The sequence below is a fragment of the Anolis carolinensis genome, chromosome 6, assembly GCF_035594765.1.
Source record: "Anolis carolinensis isolate JA03-04 chromosome 6, rAnoCar3.1.pri, whole genome shotgun sequence".
Taxonomy (NCBI): Eukaryota; Metazoa; Chordata; class Lepidosauria; order Squamata; family Dactyloidae; genus Anolis; species Anolis carolinensis.
The window spans coordinates 51,163,417-51,185,439 of NC_085846.1; the positions used below are offsets into that span (position 1 = coordinate 51,163,417).

Sequence of the window (22,023 nt, forward strand, 5' to 3'; positions counted from 1 at the left end):
GGTGTTGGAGTCCCAGTGCCTGGTGGTACTGGGAGACTTCAACGTCCATGCAGAGTCCACCTTATATGGTGTCGCCCAGGACGTCATGGCTGCCATGATGGCCATGGGCCTGTCCCAAGTGATCTCTGAACTTACCCATCAGGCTGGACACATGTTAGACCTGGTTTTTGTTGTGGATGGAGGAGAGGTTAGAGTGGAAGAGCAAAATATTCTTCCATTGTCATGGACTGACCATCACTTGATCAGTTTTAGAATAACTGCAGCCATAAACCTCTGCAGGGGTGGTGGACTAATTAAGATGGTCCATCCCAGGAGACTTATGGATCCGGATGGATTCCTGATTTCTCTTAGGGATTGTCCTGCCATGGTAGTTGGTGATTCTGTCGAAGCCTTAGTTGATCTCTATAACACCGAGATGACCAGGGCAGTGGACACGATCGCCCTTGAACATCTCCTCTCGTCACACAGAGCCAATCCAGCCCCTTGGTTTTCTGAGGAGCTGGCTTTGATGAAGTGGTCAAGATGGAGATTAGATTGCACCTGGCAAAAAACTCGAAGTGTGTCCGACCAAACACAGGCTAGAGCCTCTCTTAAGGCCTATTCCATGGCATTGCGGACAGCCAGAAAAGCTTTCCGATATTAATGAAATTAAGAGTGGGATATAAAAGAAACAGAGCCTGGAGAATGAATGATTATATTTTGAAAATCAAGTCACATAGGGAAAAAATTAGAATGGGGATTAATAATTACTTTAAGGACAATGCTAAAGAAGAAATGAAGGAGGGAATAGTCTGGGATGCTGGTAAAGCAGTAATTAGAGGGTTATTGATACAACAAAACTCGATCTGGTACAAAGGAAAAAATAAGGCCCAACTGGAGTTGTTATCAAAAATCAGGACAAAGGAATTAGAAATAGAAAAAGAAAAAGGTACAAAGACAAGACTACAAGGTGAACTAAAAAAATTGCACCAACAATACGAACAGCTAATTGCTAGTGAAATAGAAAGGAAAGTTATGTATAATAGATAAAACGTTTTTGAAAATGCAAACAAACCAGGGAAATTATTAGCTTGGCAAATAAAAGATGCAAAGAAAAAACCATTGATAATGAGGATAAAAAATAAAGGAGAAACTGTCACTGATTCACAACAGATACAAAAACTATTCGAAGAATATTATGCCAACTTATACAAAAAAACTCAGGGGGAGATTAAGACAATCTCCCAGTATGTGGAGGAGACAAACTTAAAACAAATTTCAGAAGCAATGAAGGCTGACTTAGACAAACAAATTACACCAGAGGAAGTAATCAGGACAATAAATATGGCTAAAGTAAATAAGTCCCCTGGGGCAGATGGACTTTTGACCATATACTATAAAACGTTTAAGGAAGAGCTAGTACCACAGTTGGTGTCAGTGATGAATGTGGTCTTGAAAAAGGGGGAACTTCCAGAATCTTGGAAGGAATCCATAATTGTTTTAGTCCCTAAACAGGATAAAGATTTAGACTTAATTAAAAATTATAGACCAATATCATTGCTGAACTGCGATTACAAAATATTTGCCACTATATTGGCAAATAGAATTAAGCAAGCTCTAGCACAGATCATTCATAAAGACCAGGTGGGGTTTCTCCCAGGAAGACAAGTAAATCAAAACATCAGACTGATATTGAACACCCTGGAAGTAGCAGAAAAAGACCCAAATAGAGATTTGGCGTTGTTCTTTATTGATGCAGAAAAAGCCTTTGACCATGTTAGATGGGATTATTTGGAAAAAGTGTTAGAAAAATTTGAAGTTGGCCACCAATTCAAAAGGGCAGTAGGGGCTATATACACTAATCAAAGAGCAAGGTTAAACATCAATGGTCAACTATCAGATTACATCGACATACAAAAAGGGACCAGACAAGGTTGCCCGCTGTCCCCACTATTATTTATTATGGGTCTGGAAATCTTAAATGTCAGAATAAGAGAAGAGAAGGAAATTACGGGTTTAAAGATCAGTGACCAAGAACTAAAAATTAGGGCTTATGCAGACGATATAGTCTGTATTCTAACTAACCCACTACAAAGTATTAAAAAAGTATTGGACATTATTCAAAGACATGGTGACATATCAGGATTTATTATAAACAAGGAAAAATCTAAGTTTTTAGTAAAAAATATAGATGCTAAAAGCTGTAAGAAACTGGAGGCCGCAGCAGACTGCGAGGTGATCCCGAAAGTAAAATATTTAGGTATATGGGTCACAAACAAAAATATCAATTTATTTCAGGATAATTACGTCAAAGTATGGGAAGACATTAAAAAAGATCTTACTAGATGGCAAACAATCCCACTAACATGGATGGGCAGAATTGCAGTAATAAAGATGATGGTACTCCCCAAAATGCTATTCCTGTTTCAAAATATACCCATTATCAAAGGAATAAAATTTTTTGAGAAATGGAAAAGAAAGATTACAGATTTTATTTGGGCAGGAAAAAGAGCGAGGATAGCATACCGGAATTTAATTGACGATAAAGGAAGAGGGGGGCTAAGCTTACCCGTTCTAAGGACCTATTACGAGGCTGCAGCTCTGTCCTGGATGAAGGAATGGATAAAATTAGAAAATAAGACCCTATTAAATTTGGAAGGATATGAATTAAGATTCGGCTGGCATGCATATGTATGGTACGATGGAGACAAATTAAATAAAGACTTTAATAAACATATAATTAGAGGGGGACTATTAGACATTTGGAAAAAATATAGAAAAGGTATGGAACCGAAAACACCCCTTTGGTTGAGGCCATTAGAAGCAGTTATAAGACCAGCCTTAAGTGTAGAAACAAGAACATATAAAGAATACCTTATTAGAGAAAATGAAGAATGGAAATTAAAAGGGCGGGAAGAATTGGAGATTAATGATTGGTTTCGATATCACCAATTGCATGAAAGATATAAAAAAGATATGAGGGTTGGTTTCGCAACTAAAAAATCAGAACTGGAAAGAATATGGGAAAAGGGAAATAAAGGGTTAATATCCAGATTATACAAATACATATTAAGTTATAATATGGAGGATAATACAGTCAAGACAATAATGATATCCTGGGCCAAGGACCTAGGTAGGCCAATAGAATTGGATAACTGGGAGTACCTATGGAACAAAGAATTCAAATTCACAATATCTGGATCAATTAGGGAGAATCAATATAAAATGTTTTATAGATGCTATATCACCCCAGCAACATTGGCAAAAATAGATAAATCACAACAAGGTATTTGCTGGAGGTGTAGGAAACAGAAAGGGACATTCATCCACATGTGGTGGACGTGTATGACCATACAGGCATTTTGGGACAAGGTAATTAAAGAGACTAATAAAATGCTACATAATAAGATTAAAAAAAAAGCCCAGGATTGTGTCTATTAGGTCTACATAGAGAAAACAATAACCAAAAGGACCAAGAAATATACCAATATAGCTTTGCGGCAGCAAGATTGACCATAGCCAAAGACTGGAAAGGGGAAAAAGGTTTAACTAAAAAGGATTGGAGAGAAAGAATGCGGGAATATATGCTAATGGCCAAACTTACCAACAATAGGAAGAACAAAAGTAATGAGGACTTTTTAGAAACATGGAAGCTGGCCATAGCATATCTGAATAAGGAGTCAGTAACATAGAGGAGTTCCATTAGGTATTTAGGGTTACTATTAACAAGGATAGGTAAATTGGCTTAAAGGCTTCATAGTGCTTCAGGGTTGGAAGTCATGGTGAAGGGTGCACGGGTGTGGGGAAGGGGTTTTATTTTATGTGGGATAGGGGTTTCGGGTGCGTGCAGGGTTTGTTGTGTGTAATACGTTGTATGTTTTTGTTTTGTTTGAATGTTAGGGTAAACTCTTATATTTAATTTCTAAAAAAAAAAAAGAGTAGAAACCTGGATTGAGAGTGGTGGATGACATGTGGAAAGAGCAGTTCTATATGTTTTGAGTAACAGATAATAATATGTACTGTGTTAGAATTGGCGGGCTGGTTGACTAATGTAGATATGCATGTACATTTCAAAATGATTGTTATCTGACTATATTTGCGATAATTTGCTGTTTTGTTATGTAACGTTTCATTAATAAACTGTTTACCCACAAAAAAAAAAGAAAAAAAAGAAAAGCTTTCTCAACTGCCTGCATTGCCTCTGCAACCAACAGACCAGCTGAGTTGTTTCAGGTGGTGGGGAGTTTCTCCATCCTCATGCTGAGGAGGCTATCCCCGACCACCTGACAACTCGATGCAGTGAGTTCATACATCATTTTGCAGACAAGGTCACTTGGATACGCTCCAACTTAGACACCAACCTTCAAGCAGCACCAGAGGAGGTAACTGAGGCACCTGCTTGTCTGATTTTAATGGATTTGTTTCGGAGTGTTCAGCCTGATGATGTTGAGGGGATCCTTGGAGCTGTGAAAGCGACTATGTGCGCTTCAGATCCTTGCCCTTCTTGGCTAATAAAACTTGCCATTGGGGGGCTGGCAATTGGTTCATGAGGATCATAAATGTCTCACTAGAGCAGGGACATTTTCCATCTGCCCTAAAACAGGCATTGGTGAGACCGATCCTGAAAAAGGCATCCCTTGATCCTTCGGTATTAAACAACTACCAGCCAATTTCCAACCTCCCCTTTTGGGGCAACATTCTGGAGTGGATGGTCGCTTTGCAGCTCTTCGGATTCTTGACTGAGACCAACTATCTGGACTTGTTGCAGTCTGGCTTCAGGTCTGGCCACGGTATGGAGACGGCTTTGATTGCCTTGGTTGATGACCTCTGCAGAGAGCTTGACAGGGGAAGTGTGACTCTGTTGGTTCTCTTGGACATCTCAACGGCTTTCGATACCATCGACCATGGTATCCTTCTGGGATGGCTCTCTGGAATGGGTATTGGGGGCTTTGCTTTGTAATGGCTTCACTCCTTACTGGAGGGTCGTTCCCAGTTGGTGAAGCTGATTCCAGGGATTCCAGCTTGGACCCCTGGCCATTGACCTATGGGGTCCCGCAATGTTCCATTCTTTTTCCCATGCTCTTGAACATCTACATGAAACCGCTGGGTGAGGTCACGCAAAGTTTTGGAGTTTGGTGCCATCTCTAGGCAGACGACACACAACTCTACTACTCTTTTCCACCTAACTCCAAGGAAGCCCCCCAGATCCTGGACCAGTGCCTGGCCACTGTGATGGACTGGATGGCAGCAAACAAGCTGAAACTTAATCCTGACAAGACAGGAACTTACACCTCAAGTACCACCTCCCTGCAGTAAAGAACTGGTGGAATCACAAACCTGTAAAGGTAATGGAAAATAAGCACACAAAGATACTGTGGGACTTTTGAATTCAGACTGACAAAGTTCTGGAACACAATACACCAGACATCACAGTTGTGGAAAAGAAGGAGGTTTGGATTATTGATGTCGTCATACCAGGTGACAGTCGGATTGACGAAAAACAACAAGAAAAACTCAGCTGCTATCAGGACCTCAAGACTGAACTTCAAAGACTCTGGAAGAAACCAGTACAAGTGGTCCCGGTGGTGATCAGCACATTGGGTGCCGTGCCAAAAGATCTCAGTTGGAATTTGGAAACAATAGACATTGACAAAATTACGATCTGCCAACTGCAAAAGGCCACCTTACTGGGATCTGCGCGCATCATCCGAAAATACATCACACAGTCCTAAACGCTTGGGAAGTGTTCGACTTGTGATTTTGTGATACAAATTCCAGCATATCTATCTTGTTTGCTGTGTCAGACTATGTTGTTGTGTCAATAATAATCATAATAATAATTCTGTTATAAAAATGGTTCTCCCTCATTACTTAAAAATAAATTTATAAAAATATCTTAAAATACATTTGATCCTCCTTCTTTATTGTTCCATTATGGTTGACTATATTAACAAAACTGGAGGTGTGTGTATGTTTTGGGATAATCCCATTTCTACTTTATTCTGCAGATGTTTATTACACATTCATCAGCTGGTAAACAGATAGCTATTTAATGCTGGACAAACATACATGCCTTAAGTACAGATGCTGTGAGGAACTAAGAGGGGGAACTCTACAACACTATCTCTCTATTCAGTTACCCATGAGCAGGTGTAAAGGCTTTGAGTAGAACCTATTTTAACTCCCACATCAAGTGCTCCTTACTACTGACAGGGCCTCTACCAGTGACAGTTGATACGAAAGAATGCCATTGTCACCTAGAATACTGATTTGTGTACTCCAGGAAGAGGGACATATTATGCTCTGCCACAGAGCTATAATTGTGCATCTTTAGACAGGCAGTCTTCCTTTAAATGTATAGAAAAGGTGTTGCCAACTACCAGAAAGATTTACTGTAATGCTGGCAAAACATTCACATTTCTATAAAAATCAGGGGACAATGCCATTCTTTCTTAGGCACTAAATTGTTTTTACTTAAGAATAAGTTATATACTTATTTGGATTGCTATGCTATAAATAAAAAAAGAAACCAAGCAATCTTTTGTGTTCATCACATCAACTCATCTGTAGATTAGCTCAAAGCGACAGAAGCAATGCAGACATACAATAGCTAATATTTCCATTTTAAAAGAACATTTCCACCATATGTAATGCACTATCATTTTCAATAATCTGTGTTCAACACCAAGTGATTGCTCCGTATAGCACTTTCAAATGGCTTTTACAAACATTAAATATGTCATATTTAGCAAACCAGGAAATACAGTGAATACTGCATTTACAGAAAGGTCAATCTATCATTGACTGGAGATGAATTTTTACAATAATCTATTTTACCTGCCTACATAACCAACAAAAGAAATAGTCCTTGCCAGCCCAAGCTCACATAAGAGGGAGGAGAATAGGGTTACAATGGAGAAAAACAACATGTAGAGAAAATTAGCAGCAATAAGAAAATACCTGGTCTCTGCATATACTGTAATTCTATGGAGCCCTGGTTTCTTTTGAAGGGATAAAAACTCAGGGTTTTAGCTAATGTTTTATAATTCTTATTATTAACTTTGTTTACTTGTGTGTTGGCTTATGTTGTTTTATTTTATATTGATTTGATGTGTTATTGTTTTTTTCTTATATCTTATGTATCCTTTGATGTTGTGAGCCATCCCAAGTCTTTTGAGAGATGGGGCAGGGTACAAATAAAGTTCGTTGTTGTTGTTATTAAAATCAGTATTTTTCTCTCTGTGCTAGGTATCAACTGTGCATATTTTACCTTAAAATTACAAGTTGAAAAGGAAAATAAAAATACAGAAGTTATATAGAAATTCCAAGCTAATATTTATCACATTTGGGCTTAGTCCAAAGACAACAGTATCTTGTATGTATATAGCCATTTTTCAGGATTCTGCATGACACAAAAAGTAAGTAAAGCATGTAACTTAAACGATGATATATGTTTCAAGAACTCTTGAGTGTGAAGAATGATTATAAAAAAAGAACATCATAAAAAGCAGGTTTAAAAATAACAAAATCTTATCCCACTTGTCTACATAGCAAATCTATATTATGGAAGAACCTGGCTTTAAACTGATTCATAGCAAAATTTGGAAAGTTACTTTTTAAAAGTCACTTGTTAAGTAACTCATTACAAAATGAAAAAAGGAAAATGCTAATCCTACGACCTCATTAGACTGGCATTCTGGGATGCTTTCACCCCATCTGATGGATGAAGCCACATGATGTTGTGTGACTTCCAGCAAAGGCCCCACTCCCAACCGGGCTGTGGCGCAGACTGGTGAGCAGTCAGCCAGCTGCAGCCAGCTGCAACAAATCACTCTGACCAAGAGGTCATGAGTTCAAGGCCAGCTCTGAGCCTATGTTTGTCTTGTCTTTGTTCTATTTTAAAGGCATTGAATGTTTGCCTTAGATGTGTAATGTGATCCGCCCTGAGTCCCCTTCGGGGTGAGAAGGGCGGAATATAAATACTGTAAATAAATAAATAAATAAAACAAAATGGTAGGGAAATGGCCTACAATTTGAGCAAATCTAATCAAACTATCACAAGAAAATATTTTAGTGCTACAAAAATATGAAGTGCAGATTTGATAAATGTGGATTTAATATGTGTGGGTATGAATAAATTGTATGGAAGAAAGGAATGAATGAGAGTTAATAATTTTGGCAACACCATTCAAATATTAAGGCCTGCAGTGATTAACTGCCTGCTTGCTGAATTGTAATTAAAAACCTGCTAATGAGAGCTGAAATAGTTGACCTGCCTGGTAAACTGTAATAAGAACTGTGACAGTGATAAAACAAATGTTTACATCTGTCAAGATTTGCTGACTTGATGAACTTTTGAGACAGAGACAATGGTTCTTTTAAGTTAAGGATGTTAAGAAGGAAGTCAACACAATGCCAATACTAATCAAGAAGAGTCAACATCTGGTCCAGGAAACTGAGAGAGAACCAGGATGGATGAAGTCTATCATTCATTTACAATTTTGGGAGAACATCAGCAAAATATCTATATATATAAAATGATAAAGTTGTTTGCGCAGTGACTATAACAACAAAACTAAACATCCCAGAAATACAAAATTTGGCAACACAATGCAAAAGGCTTGCCTCCAGGTTACAACAACACAACCACACCACAAAACCACAATCCAGACCCACAAAACTCACAACAACGCATCATGCAATAACAACACAACTAAACGCCCCAGAAATACAAAACTTGGCAACACAATGCAAAAGCCTTGCTTCCCAGTTGTAACAACACAACCACACCACAAAACCACACAGGACCCACAAAACTCACAACAACGCATCGTGACTATAACAACACAACTAAACGCCCCAGAAATACAAAACTTGGCAACACAACACAAAAGCCTTCCCTCCAGGTTGTAACAACACAACCACACCACAAAACCACAATCCAGACCCATAAAACTCACAACAACGCATCGTGACTATAACAACACAACTAAACGCCCCAGAAATACGAAACTTGGCACACAACTAAACGCCCCAGAAATATAAAACTTCGCAACACAACACAAAAGCCTTGCCTCTCAGTTGTAACAACACAACCACACCACAAAACCACAATCCAGACCCACAAAACTCACAACAATGCATCATGACTATAACAACACAACTAAACGCCCCAGAAATACAAAACTTGGCACACAACTAAACGCCCCAGAAATACAAAACTTGGCAACACAACGCAAAAACCTTGCCTCCCGGTTGTAACAACACAACCATACCACAAAACCACAATCCGGACCCACAAAACTCACAACAATGCATCGTGACTATAACAACACAACTAAACGCCCCAGAAATACAAAACTTGGCACACAACTAAACACCCCAGAAATACAAAACTTCGCAACACAACACAAAAGCCTTGCCTCTCAGTTGTAACAACACAACCACACCACAAAACCACAATCCAGACCCACAAAACTCACAACAACGCATTGTGACTATAACAAATACAACATTTGACAACACAACTCATCCACCTCCCCAATCCCTACATTCACACTTGGCCTCCAAAAAAACAATTACAATAATAACAATGACAACAACAACAACAACAAGAATCAACACCATCACAGGGAAGAAACAGCCAGGCACTGAGGCTGAGAGGCCAGTCAGTGCTACACTGGGCCTCCAAAAAACAATTCAGTAGCATCTAACTTATCCAACCTTCATGACCACTACAACAACAATAATAATAAACACCTACACAGGCAAAACAAAAAAAGGACTATTGTACCACAATAAAAATATAAACCGCCCTCAGCAGAATCAGACATTACAATTAACAACAAACCAAAGACAACAGGGATCTCAAGCAATTATCAATCAACACAAAAATTGAAGAAGGTAACAGACTTCAAATACTACTACTAATGTGAGTATAAAGAAGGTGGAGGTCACAGCATAAATACAACCTAATGTAGACTGACCAACACCACCAGACTAAGACACAGCAACGCGTGGCCGGGCACAGCTAGTTACTATATAAGTGACTTTATGATGATCCAGAAATTATAACAATGTATTAGATATCATTAAAAAGTGTATTATATACAATAAATGAATATAAATATCAGATAAATGGTTACAAATCACAATCAAACTGTTACATTCACAGATTATTATCCAACATAAAAGGGCCAGCAGAACATTGGATAAGCGAATATGTTGGATAATAAGGAGGGATTAAGGAAAAGCCTATTAAACATCAAATTAGGTTATGATTTTACAAATTAAGCACCAAAACATCATATTATACAACAAATTTGACAGAAAAAGTAGTTCAATACATAGTAATGCTATGTAGTAATTACTGTATTTACGAATTTAGTACCAAAATATCATGATGTATTAAAAACATTGTCTACAAAAATGCGTTGGATAATCCAGAATGTTGGATAAGCGAGTGTTGGATAAGTGAGACTCTACTGTAGTTGCATTCACAATATAGTAAACATCCTTGTTTATTTTCTTGAGTCTTTGTAAAGGATGAGTAGACCCCTGATCCATAACTGGTTTCAACTACCTATAGTCTTTATCTGGTGATAGGGTCTGCAAGTATTGGATAACATTAATATAATTGTACAAAGTGTTTTATGGCCTAGTAAAATTGGCTAATATTAATACATACTACTTACTTAGGTTATTTAGTTCAAACAATTCAAGAATGTAATCAATGAAGACTAAACTCTTTCATAGATATCGTGGAACCTATTAGGAACATACAGTGGCTTACAAGCTGTTCTCTTAATATATTAAACACAGTGTGAATAAACATCAAAAAATATATATTGAAAAAATATTATGCCTATACTTACAAAGTGTTCAGTTTCCAATCAATGATACTCTGCATTCAGGTTTTATTCTACTGTGAGTATGAGCCTAAATGGCTCAACCTGTTGTTTATATAGCAAAGAATCTCACACAGGTGTTCTACAATGCAGTATTAGCATTACTGTAACTCATGGGTTGCATTTAAAGAAATACAACAAATTTATTTTGAAAACGTCATAAGAGTTAGTATCATTCAAACTTTTAGAGAATTCTGTCTGTAATAGTTGTAATAGTTTGGTCTGAAAAACAATCCCCTTAGAAGCTGTGACAACCTCCAGAATCTGGCCCCGAAGTGGGTACTTGTCAGTTCAAACCCTTGGGAACCCATTTTTTCTTACAGATCCAGAAATTATGACAGACAGTGATGCTGCTTCACCTGCCATGCTCTGTGGAGATGGTTTACGTGTCAGATCTGCTATGGGAAAGCAGAATTCTGTTCACTTTTGGGGCGTCCTTTTCTCAAGAGAAGAGGAAGAAGTGCATTTTGGAGTCATGTTCTTTTTGGTGTTTTGAGGTTTTGGCGTTATGAAAGTTTTGGATCTATACATTGGCAAGCTGCAGGGGAAAGCAGGGCCAGGCCTAAGCAGATGCTTCTCCAAGGAGGGAGAAAAGGATATGGTAATATTTGGATGTGTGCATGAGGATGGATGCATGTACATGTGTGTGAATGCTGAGTGAAAATGTAACCCCCCCTTTGTCTGTTTGTTAGCCAATGTAATAGGTTGTTTGTGAATCCAATGTAGTTACATAGAATCTGTATGTCTGTATTTCTAATGTCTAAATGTTGTTCTGTAAAAGTTCTGCTGTAGCCTCTCACACTGAAATTGCAATAACAGAACCTATGCTTGAAAGTTATTGAAAAGTTATTCATAACATTAGCACTCCAAAAGTAAGAAGAAAATTACAAGTTAAGAGTGAGTGTAATGCGAGATGGAAGGGGAAGTAATTATGATTCCAGCGTTATTGAAAAGATAAGCCCAAAAGACAAGGAATGGATAAATTGTCTTGTGAGGTCCCCTTCTCCCAAATTCTAAAACCAAATGGAACCTTCCCTCTAGGGTCTGGCTTCGAGTTGCACCATGTGTTTCCCTCTTTCATGCACCATCAAAACAAGCAGGAATTAGTCCTGGCTAGTTTGCCCTGCCTCACAAATGGCTAAAACTTAGCAGAAACCAAATACCTAATGACCCACCTCCTTGCTTCTTTTGTCACCTCTGTGAAGCCCATCAGGGCACCCGAGTACAGTAGAGTCTCACTTATCCAACATAAACGGGCTGGCAGAACGTTGGATAAGCGAATATGTTGGATAATAAGGAGGCATTAAGGAAAAGTCTATTAAACATCAAATTAGGTTATGATTTTACAAATTCAGCACCAAAACATCATGTTATACAACAAATTTGACAGAAAACGTAGTTCAATGCGCAGTAATGTTATGTAGTAATTACTGTATTTACGAATTTAGCACCAAAATATCACGATATATTAAAAACATTGACTAAAAAAATGCGTTGGATAATCCAGAACGTTGGATAAGCAAGTGTTGGATAAGTGAGACTCTACTGTATCTATTTTCTTTAGAGCCCTGAACAAATTCAGAAATCGTAATTTCCCAAAGCTGAGAACTGTGTTCCCAGGAACAATCCTATCAAAAACCTTATTCTCATTCCATTCTCAGAATCTCCCTATTTTATTCATCCATTTTTGTATATTTTTGATTGGGTATTCTACGATATAAATTAAAACATCGGCAAATGCTCGTATTTTTTATGATTTATTATTATTATTGTGAACCAAAAGGTGCTAGGTTCAAATCCTGGGAGCGGAATGAGCACCCGCTGTTAGCCCCAGCTCCTGCCAACCTAGCAGTTCGAATACATGCCAATGTGAGTAGATCAATAGGTACACCTCCGGCGGGAAGGTAACGGCGCTCCATGCAGTCATGCCATGGACAACGCCGGCTCTTCGGCTTAGAAATGAGCACCAACCCCCAGAGTCGGTCACGACTAGACTTAACGTCAGGGGAAACCTTTACCTTTATTATTATTATTATTATTATTATTATTATTATTATTATTATTATTATTATTTTGTGATTAATACAAATTATTTATATAAAAAAGAAAAAATACCTTTTATCAGAACATGACTAGCATTATACCCTGCACAAAGGCACATTTTATGTTCCTTGTTGTCCAATTCTACACCAGAAACAGCCTTAGACACAAGTGAAAGCAAATAAAAACTCCTGGACCACCTTAACAGCATCCACCCAAACATCCAATTCACCATGGAAAAGGAAAAGGAAGGAAAACTGCCATTTCTAGATTTTCTGGTCATCCGCAAGCCCTACACACAGAGATAGATACCTTCATAAAAACTCCAACCATCACCCAAGTCAAACAAGAAGCACAATCAAAGCCCTGACAGACTGTGCACAAAGAATCTGTGAACCTCATCTCCTCCAAGGTGAACTAACCCACCTAAACTGGGCTCTACAGGCCAATGGATACTCCACCACAGACATCAGAAGAGCTGCAAGGCCAAGAACAAGCCATGAGAGTCAAGACAAAGATCCACCCAGAGGAAAGGTGTTCTTACCATACATCAAGGGAACCACTGACCACATAGGCAAACTGATGAAGAAGCACAACCTACAAACCATCTACAGACCCACAAAGAAAATCCAACAAATGCTACGGTCAGCGGACAAGAGGGATCCTCTCACCTCTGCGGGAGTCTACCGTATACCATGCAGCTGTGGACAAGTCTATATAGGGACCACCAAACACAGCGCCCAAACACAAGTCAAAGAACATGAAAGGCACTGCAGACTAACTCAACCAGAGAAATCAGCCATAGCAGAGCACCTGATGAACCAACCTGGACACAGTATATTATTTGAGAACATAGAAATGCTTGACCACTCCAACAACTATCACGTCAGACTACACAGAGAAGCCATTGAAATCCACAAGCATGTGGACAACTTCAACAGAAAGGAGGAAACCATGAAAATGAACAAAATCTGGCTACCAGTATTAAAAAATTCACAAATCAGAACAGTAAATAAGAAGCAACACTCTGAGACATCGGAACGAGGGGCAGTTAACAAAGAATGCCCCCAGGCAGAAAGTAGCTAGTAGATGTAGCCATTCAATGCAAATTAGGGTGATTATCTGCAACATTTACGCTGGCCTCCAACTGACAAGAGTTCTTGCCTCACCCTGGACTTCCCACAGATATATATAAACCTTCCTTGCTTAGTTTCTCCATACCTCACAACCTCTGAGGATGCCTGCCATAGATGTGGGTGAAACGTCAGGAGAGAATACTTCTAGAACATGGCCATACAGCCCGGAAAACATACAACAACCCAAAAACTCTTTACGTGAGCCAAAATAAAGATAATGCAATTTAGAAAATAGAAAGTACAATCTCGATGATAATTTTCAAGCAAACAGAAAACAAAAGTCTTCACAGCAGACATCAAATAAAGTATTTACTATACAGGCTTACGGGTTGCAAACAACAGGAGGTTTCAGAGATACCATGGTGGACACAATGCTGGCAACAGACTCTCTCTCAAAAATAAGATGGTTGCAGCCAGCACTGTCTCCTAACCTTGTTGCTAATTTATAGCCCTGAGCTTCTCAGCACAGCTCACCCTACGGCGAGTTCTAATTGGTCGCATTTTCTCTGCTAGCCTATCTGACCTCCTTCTGCCCTCTTTCTCCCTTTGTCACTCCGGAAGAGTAGGGATCTCTGCCATATCTGCCATTTCTCTTCCTTTGTCTTCTTCCTCGCCAGTTAACCCCAAATTCCCAAGTGCTGCCTCTTCAACCACCCATCTTCCTTCTCCCTCAGAATCAGAAGAGCAAGCCACAACACTTGTTTTGAAAAAGGAAAATAGCAAAACCAAAATAAAAATAAAAAAAGACAGGTTTGATAGGGAAACTAATGTAGCTTTGCACAGGCTAAGCCAGAAAAGTTTCCTTATCCCTTATAAATGGTGTATCTTAGACCTATATATAATTTCCTCTAGAAGAATCTATCTATAGGCTTGGCAACAAAGCCTAGAATAAAATTAGTGAATTTAACAGATGAGTAGCTTTATATGTCAAAACAAGTTACATTGCAGAAGAAATGCAAGACTGTAATCCGGGAAACCAGCTTGAAAGCATCTGGATAAGAATCAAGGGAACCGGGACTCAAAAAGATCTTGTCGTGGGTGTCTACTACAGACCTCCGAGTCAGGATGAAGGACTTGATGAAGCCTTCTGTCAACAGCTGACCAAACAGGCGCAAAGAAGAGATATAGTAGTCATGGGCGATTTCAATTATCCCGATATCTGCTGGAAAACAAACTCAGCCAAGAGTACAAAGTCCAACAAATTCCTCACTTGCCTTGCAGACAATTTTATGGTCCAGAAGGTAGAAGAGGCAACAAGGGGATCAGCAACTCTTGATCTAATCTTAACAAATGTGGAAGACCTGATCAATACAGTTGAAGTGGTTGGATCCTTAGGGGCAAGTGACCATGTGCTCCTGCAGTTTGCAATACAAAGGAATGCTGAAACTAAGACAAGTCAAACACACATTCTCGACTTTAAGAGAGCTGACTTCCAAAAAATGAGGGAATTACTGAGCGGCATTCCATGGATGCCAATATTAAAAAACAAGGGAGTTAAGGATGGATGGGAGTTTTTCAAAAGTGAAATACTCAAGGTGCAAATGCAAACAGTGCCAACAAAGAAGAAAAATAAGACAAGTGCAAAGAAGCCAGAATGGATGTCCAAAGAACTTCTAACTGAGCTAAAGCTCAAAAGTGACATGCACAAGAAGTGGAAAAGGGGAGAAATCACCAAAGAAGAATTCAAACGTATAGCCAACACCTGTAGGGAAAAGGTTCGCAAGGTTAAAGCGCAAAATGAGCTCAGGCTTGCCAGGGACATAAAAAACAACAAAAAAGGCTTTTTTGCTTACGTTGGTAGAAAAAGGAAGAAAAAGGAGGCGATAGGGCCTCTGCAAGGAGAAGATGGGGTGATGGCGACAGGGGACAGGGAAAAGGCAGAACTGCTCAATGCCTTCTTTGCCTCGGTCTTCTCACAAAAAGAAAGCCATCTTCAACCTCAGCAACATGAAATGGACGAAGGATTGGGGGAAATCCAACCCCAAATAGGGAAACAAGTTGTCCAGGAACACCTGGCCTCTCTAAACGAATCCAAGTCCCCAGGGCCAGATCAGCTACATCCAAGAGTATTGAAGGAATTAGCGGAAGTTATTTCAGAACCACTAGCAATTATCTTCGAGAGTTCTTGGAGAACGGGAGAAGTCCCAGCAGATTGGAGGAGGGCGAATGTGGTCCCTATCTTCAAGAAGGGAAAAAAGAACGACCCAAACAATTACCGTCCCGGTCAGCCTCACATCGATACCAGGCAAAATTCTGGAAAAGATCATCAAGGAAGTGGTCTGCGAACACTTAGAAACAAATGCGGTCATTGCTAATAGTCAACACGGATTTACCAAAAACAAGTCATGCCAGACTAATCTGATCTCTTTTTTCGATAGAGTTACGAGTTGGGTCGATACAGGGAATGCTGTGGATGTAGCCTACCTGGATTTCAGTAAGGCCTTCGACAAAGTCCCCCACGACCTTCTGGCAAATAAACTAGTAAAATGTGGGCTAGACAAAACTACGGTTAGGTGGATCTGTAATTGGCTAAGCGAACGAACCCAAAGGGTGCTCACCAATGCGTCATCTTCATCATGGAAAGAAGTGACAAGTGGAGTGCCGCAGGGCTCCGTCCTGGGCCCAGTTCTGTTCAACATCTTTATTAACGACTTAGACGAAGGGTTAGAAGGCACGATCATCAAGTTTGCAGACGACACCAAATTGGGAGGGATAGCTAACACTCCAGAAGACAGGAGCAGAATTCAAAACTCTTGACAGACTAGAGAGATGGGCCGAAACTAACAAAATGAAGTTCAACAGGGACAAATGCAAGATACTTCACTTCGGCAGAAAAAATGGAAATCAAAGATACAGAATGGGGGACGCCTGGCTTGACAGCAGTGTGTGCAAAAAAGACCTTGGAGTCCTCGTGGACAACAAGTTAAACATGAGCCAACAATGTGATGCAGCAGCTAAAAAAGCCAATGGGATTCTGGCCTGCATCAATAGGGGAATAGCGTCTAGAGCCAGGGAAGTCATGCTCCCCCTCTATTCTGCCTTGGTCAGACCACACCTGGAATACTGCGTCCAATTCTGGGCACCACAGTTGAAGGGAGATGTTGACAAGCTGGAAAGCGTCCAGAGGAGGGCAACTAAAATGATCAAAGGTCTGGAGAACAAGCCCTATGAGGAGCGGCTTAAAGAACTAGGCATGTTTAGCCTGCAAAAGAGAAGGCTGAGAGGAGACATGATAGCCATGTACAAATATGTGAAGGGAAGTCATAGGGAGGAGGGAGCAAGATTGTTTTCTGCTGCCCTGCAGACTAGGACATGGAACAATGACTTCAAACTACAGGAAAGGAGATTCCACCTGAACATCAGGAAGAACTTCCTCACTGTGAGGGCTGTTCGACAGTGGAACTCTCTCCCCCGGGCTGTGGTGGAGGCTCCTTCCTTGGAGGCTTTTAAGCAGAGGCTGGATGGCCATCTGTCGGGGGTGCTTTGAATGCAATTTCCTGCTTCTTGGCAGGGGGTTGGACTGGATGGCCCATGAGGTCTCTTCCAACTCTACTAGTCTATGATTCTATGATTCTATGAAAAAAAGAGGTGGTTTTGAACTTCCAAATTTGAGATTATATTACAAAGTGTGTGGGTTGCTTTGGATAAAGGATTGGTCCAATCTTGGTAAAATCGAGATTTTGACATTAGAAAGTTTTGATCTGAGAAGCGGTTGGCACTCATACATGTGGTATGAGAAAAGAAAAATTGCAAAATATTTCGGTAACCATTTTATGTCTGTGTTAATAAAAATTTGGGAAAAATATAAAAGTATATTATACCAGAGAACTCCATTATGGATTTCACCTTTAGAAGTCATACAAAGAAGAGAACTAGGGTGGGAAAAATGGCCAACTTATAAGGCCATACTGAAAAAACAAAATGGAAAGTACATCTTAAAATGAAGAAATTAATAAATTATACAAAAATGTTTCATGGTTACAATACAGACAATTGAAAGAGTACTATAATAAAGACATGGAAAGGTAAAGATTCAACATGAGAAAAATAGTTATATTAGAAAGGAAAATAATAAACAAATATACCAAATTCTTTTGAAATGGCCAACAGAGACTGAACAAGTAAAAGATTGTATGACTAAATGGGCCACGAATATTGGACATTTGATAAAAATGGAGGAATGAGAAAGAATTTGGAATAATAAATTAAAGTATATTTATGCATATGATTTGAAAGAAAACTGGTCCAAAATGATGTACCAGTGGTATACAGTGTTCCCTCACTACTTCGCGGTTCACTTTTCGCGCATTCACTGTTTCGCGGTTTTTCAATAAACTCTAAAAGACTATTATAAATCATAAAAATTACAATTTACAGCCTAAGGAAGGGAAGAAGGAGAAGCCAAAGGGGGAGAAAAGGCGCCCACGTGGCAACGGGAGGAGAAGGAGGCAATTTATCAACACACAATTGGCTGATAAAGACTTAAAACAGTGTATAACTACTAAAATAATGTATAAATATTAAAATAAATATAGTGTCTTTACTTCACGGATTTTCACTTATTGCGGGTGGTCCTGGAACCTAACCCTAGCAATAAGTGAGGGAACACTGTATTACCCCTAATAAATTGGCAAAATGCTATAAAAACAGCCAAGATAAATGTTGGAAATTTGAAGCACATGTGGGCACCTTCTTCCACATGTAGTGGTCCTGTAAAATCACAAACAATTTTAGGAAAAATAAACACAAAATAATCCAGAAAATATTAAAAATAAGAATTCTTTCTTCTGGGAATTACAAATGAAATGAAACTAGAGAAAAGCAATGATATTTTATTTAATTACTTTGTTACTGCAGCAAGAATAATTTATGTGAGAAAATGGAAGGTTATTGAAATTCCAACAATAGAAGAATTGTTACTGAAAATACTTGACATAATTAGTATGGACAACTTGACTCAACAACTTAAGAACTGCCAAGACAACCCAGAAAAAAATAACGGATTGGACTATTTGAAACAAAAAAAAAATGAAAATGATAACCTTTTTTTAAAAAGTTACAGTCACCATTTTTAAAATGGGCTGGAACGGATCATAGAAGAGCCATGCAGTGAGTGTGGCCACAGGCCTAATGCCACCTTCTGGTGAAATATAAGTGTTGGCAGGCTGCATATTATTGATTTTATGATAAAGACTGTGAGCTGATAGAAATTTGAGCACAGGCTGCAATTGGCCCATGGACTTTGGACATGCCTGCAGTAGGCCATTGGACACCCAAGAAAGAAAGGTGTATGCTGCCAGTATGCCTCATTTTAAATTGATTTATTTTAAAGTGGAAGTCCTAAAAATATTGTTCCCACTGTACCAACAAAATTTAGCATTAGAGATTGGGACAGAGTGAGGGGACAGGTGAAGCAGAAATGGAGTGCATTCATGTTGCTGACTGTTGCCTTTGAAGTTTCTCTTAACAGAATTTATTCTCTAGTTCAGCTAAACCCCTTCCTGTTGGTTACAGATGGACACTACTAAAGACATTATAAATTAACATGTTGAAACAATTGATGATAAATACTGGTAATTTTCCTTACCAACTTTAATATTTGTGCCACCAGTCAATTTGTGAACCGGTAGCTAGAGAAAATGCTGAAACACTTGGTGCTGTGCTTGCCCAAAGGTCAGTTGCTTGCAGAATGTTCTAAATGGCATTTCCTGAGGAGTAAAGTTACTGTGTATTAACCACTGACCTTTTCATCTGTTTTTTTTTTCTGATATGCATTGCTTGTTTAAGTTAAAATATATTCTATGTCAATGACAGAAAACAGTGCCTCAGTATTTAGGCCCTTTTGCTTGCTCTTCTTCCTTTTCCTTGAGGAAGAGCAGATCAGATTTTAATGCAATTTTAAATATTTGCATTGGTGAGTAATACATCACACGCTGTAATCTACATCCTAGAATTCTTGATGCAGAAAGTAAAGCCATTTGTGGTTTTTGAAGGATAACTAGAAGATTACAACATAATGAGTCTGGATTAAGTTGAACCATTTTCAATTTGTTTCAAATCCTAGACAGCAGAATGGATTCATGCTCTGGTTTGACGTGTTCCCTGTCCTTTTTCTTCTTCTGTCTTGCCTGCTCAAAACAATGTATCTGAAATAACAGTATTCTGCAATAATAATGGTAAAGAAGCACATTTTTCAAGCTGTGGGGGGAAAAGTGAATGCCAAAAAGGAATACAATGTAAATTATAGCAAATTTATGGTAAAATAAAACATCTGTCTAAATATTATTCCTAATCTTTCTGATATAAATATTGCACTTAAACTTGAAAATTGTTCAGCTAATTAAAGTAGAATTTGAATTGCTTGTTGCTTTAGAAGAAAGAATCTAAAATGTTTAATGCAGTAGCAATGTAAAAAAACATAAGGTTTCTGAAAATTCATCAGAACTAACTAACCTCTTTTTTACATTGCATCAGGCCAATGGCATAGAAAACCTTCCTTGGGAGACTCCTTGTATCCTCATTGCTGAAAACCCTGTGGGGTATTTGCACTAAACATATGTGATGTCAGGAGGACTCAAAGTGTTGGAGTATGGTTGTATTTGTATGAAATGTAAATCAAGTGTTTACTGCTGATGAGCTAGAGTGTGTATTTTCAATAATGAAATAATTAACAGCAGCTAGTTTTGACTGACAGCCTGTTGTGATTACTGTGACCTATGAGGCTTGATTTTCGGCCTTTGAGGCTTGAAACTTCCTCCGGACTGAGGAATGTTGTTTATCTTATCTGGTTAGTTCGGCTTGAGCATTCGCTGAAGGTGGACTATGAATGCTATGCTCTGAAGCCGAGAAATGCAAACTGTAAATAGACATGTAAATAAAGTTAATCAACAGCTGGACTTCGTCTGCTGGAGTGTTTGTTTGACCAGTGCTGTTTCTCAGCATGGGAATACAATCTGGAGAAGGAGGTGAGACCGGGATGATGAATTTTGGAATCCACTCTGCATCCCATCATCCCCTGTCACAAAGCAGAGCATCAGAGGATGAATTTAATTTTACAAGTTTAGTGTGTGGACAATAGCTTTAAGAAAAATTACATAAAACAAAATTATGTTTATACATGATTAAAAAATAATTGGGTAGGGTAGATGTGGGCAAGAGATGAGAAGGGAGGAGAAGGGAAAAGAAAGAGAAAAGGGGGAGGGATGAAGGGAATAAGTAAAAGAAAAGGGGATATTGTTGACCTCCAATCTCTTTCATCATGGTTATTTCTGAATTTTGTTTGTTGTCTTCCACTGCCATTCATCCTTTCTCTTAATATTTTTTTCCTGTTATTCTTTCTAAAATTGAATTATCATTTTCATTTTTTGTTTCAAATAGTCTTTACATAATGTCCAATCTGTTATTTTTTCTGCATTACATGCTTTTGAACTGCTAGGTTGGCTGAAGCTAGGGCTAAAGCCCCAACTTGCAGCTTTAAACTGGCAACCCTCCTGTCAACATAGAATCATAGAATCATAGAATCATAGAATAGTAGAGTTGGAAGAGACCTCAAGGGCCATCTAGTCCAACCCCCCGCTAAGAAGCAGGAAATCGCATTCAAAGCACCCCCGACAGATGGCCATCCAGCCTCTGCTTAAAAGCCTCCAAAGAAGGAGCCTCCACCACGGCCCGGGGGAGAGAGTTCCACTGCCGAACAGCCCTCACAGTGAGGAAGTTCTTCCTGATGTTCAGGTGGAATCTCCTTTCCTGTAGTTTGAAGCCATTGTTCCGTGTCCTAGTCTGCAGGGCAGCAGAAAATAAGCTTGCTCCCTCCTCCCTATGACTTCTCCTCACATATTTGTACATGGCTATCATGTCTCCTCTCAGCCTTCTCTTCTGCAGGCTAAACATGCCCAGCTCTTTAAGCCTCTCCTCATAGGGCTTGTTCTCCAGACCCTTAATCATTTTAGTTGCCCTCCTCT

At 39.0% G+C, this 22,023-nt stretch overlaps 1 protein-coding gene across 2 annotated transcripts in view; it reads right to left on the reverse strand.

Moving 5' to 3' along the window:
* The window catches only part of cntnap2 (contactin associated protein 2), a 924,912-nt gene that overhangs the window by 384,719 nt on the left and 518,170 nt on the right, over positions 1-22,023 (reverse strand). Inside the window, exon 1 of one of the 2 annotated variants that reach the window (XM_008112906.3) lies at positions 10,854-10,912. The exons of the other annotated variant lie outside the window; for it this stretch is intronic. The gene's annotated coding sequence lies outside the window, so the exon portion shown is untranslated. Of the gene's footprint in view, positions 1-10,853; positions 10,913-22,023 lie in introns of those variants that run through there. 2 annotated transcript variants of the gene reach the window in all.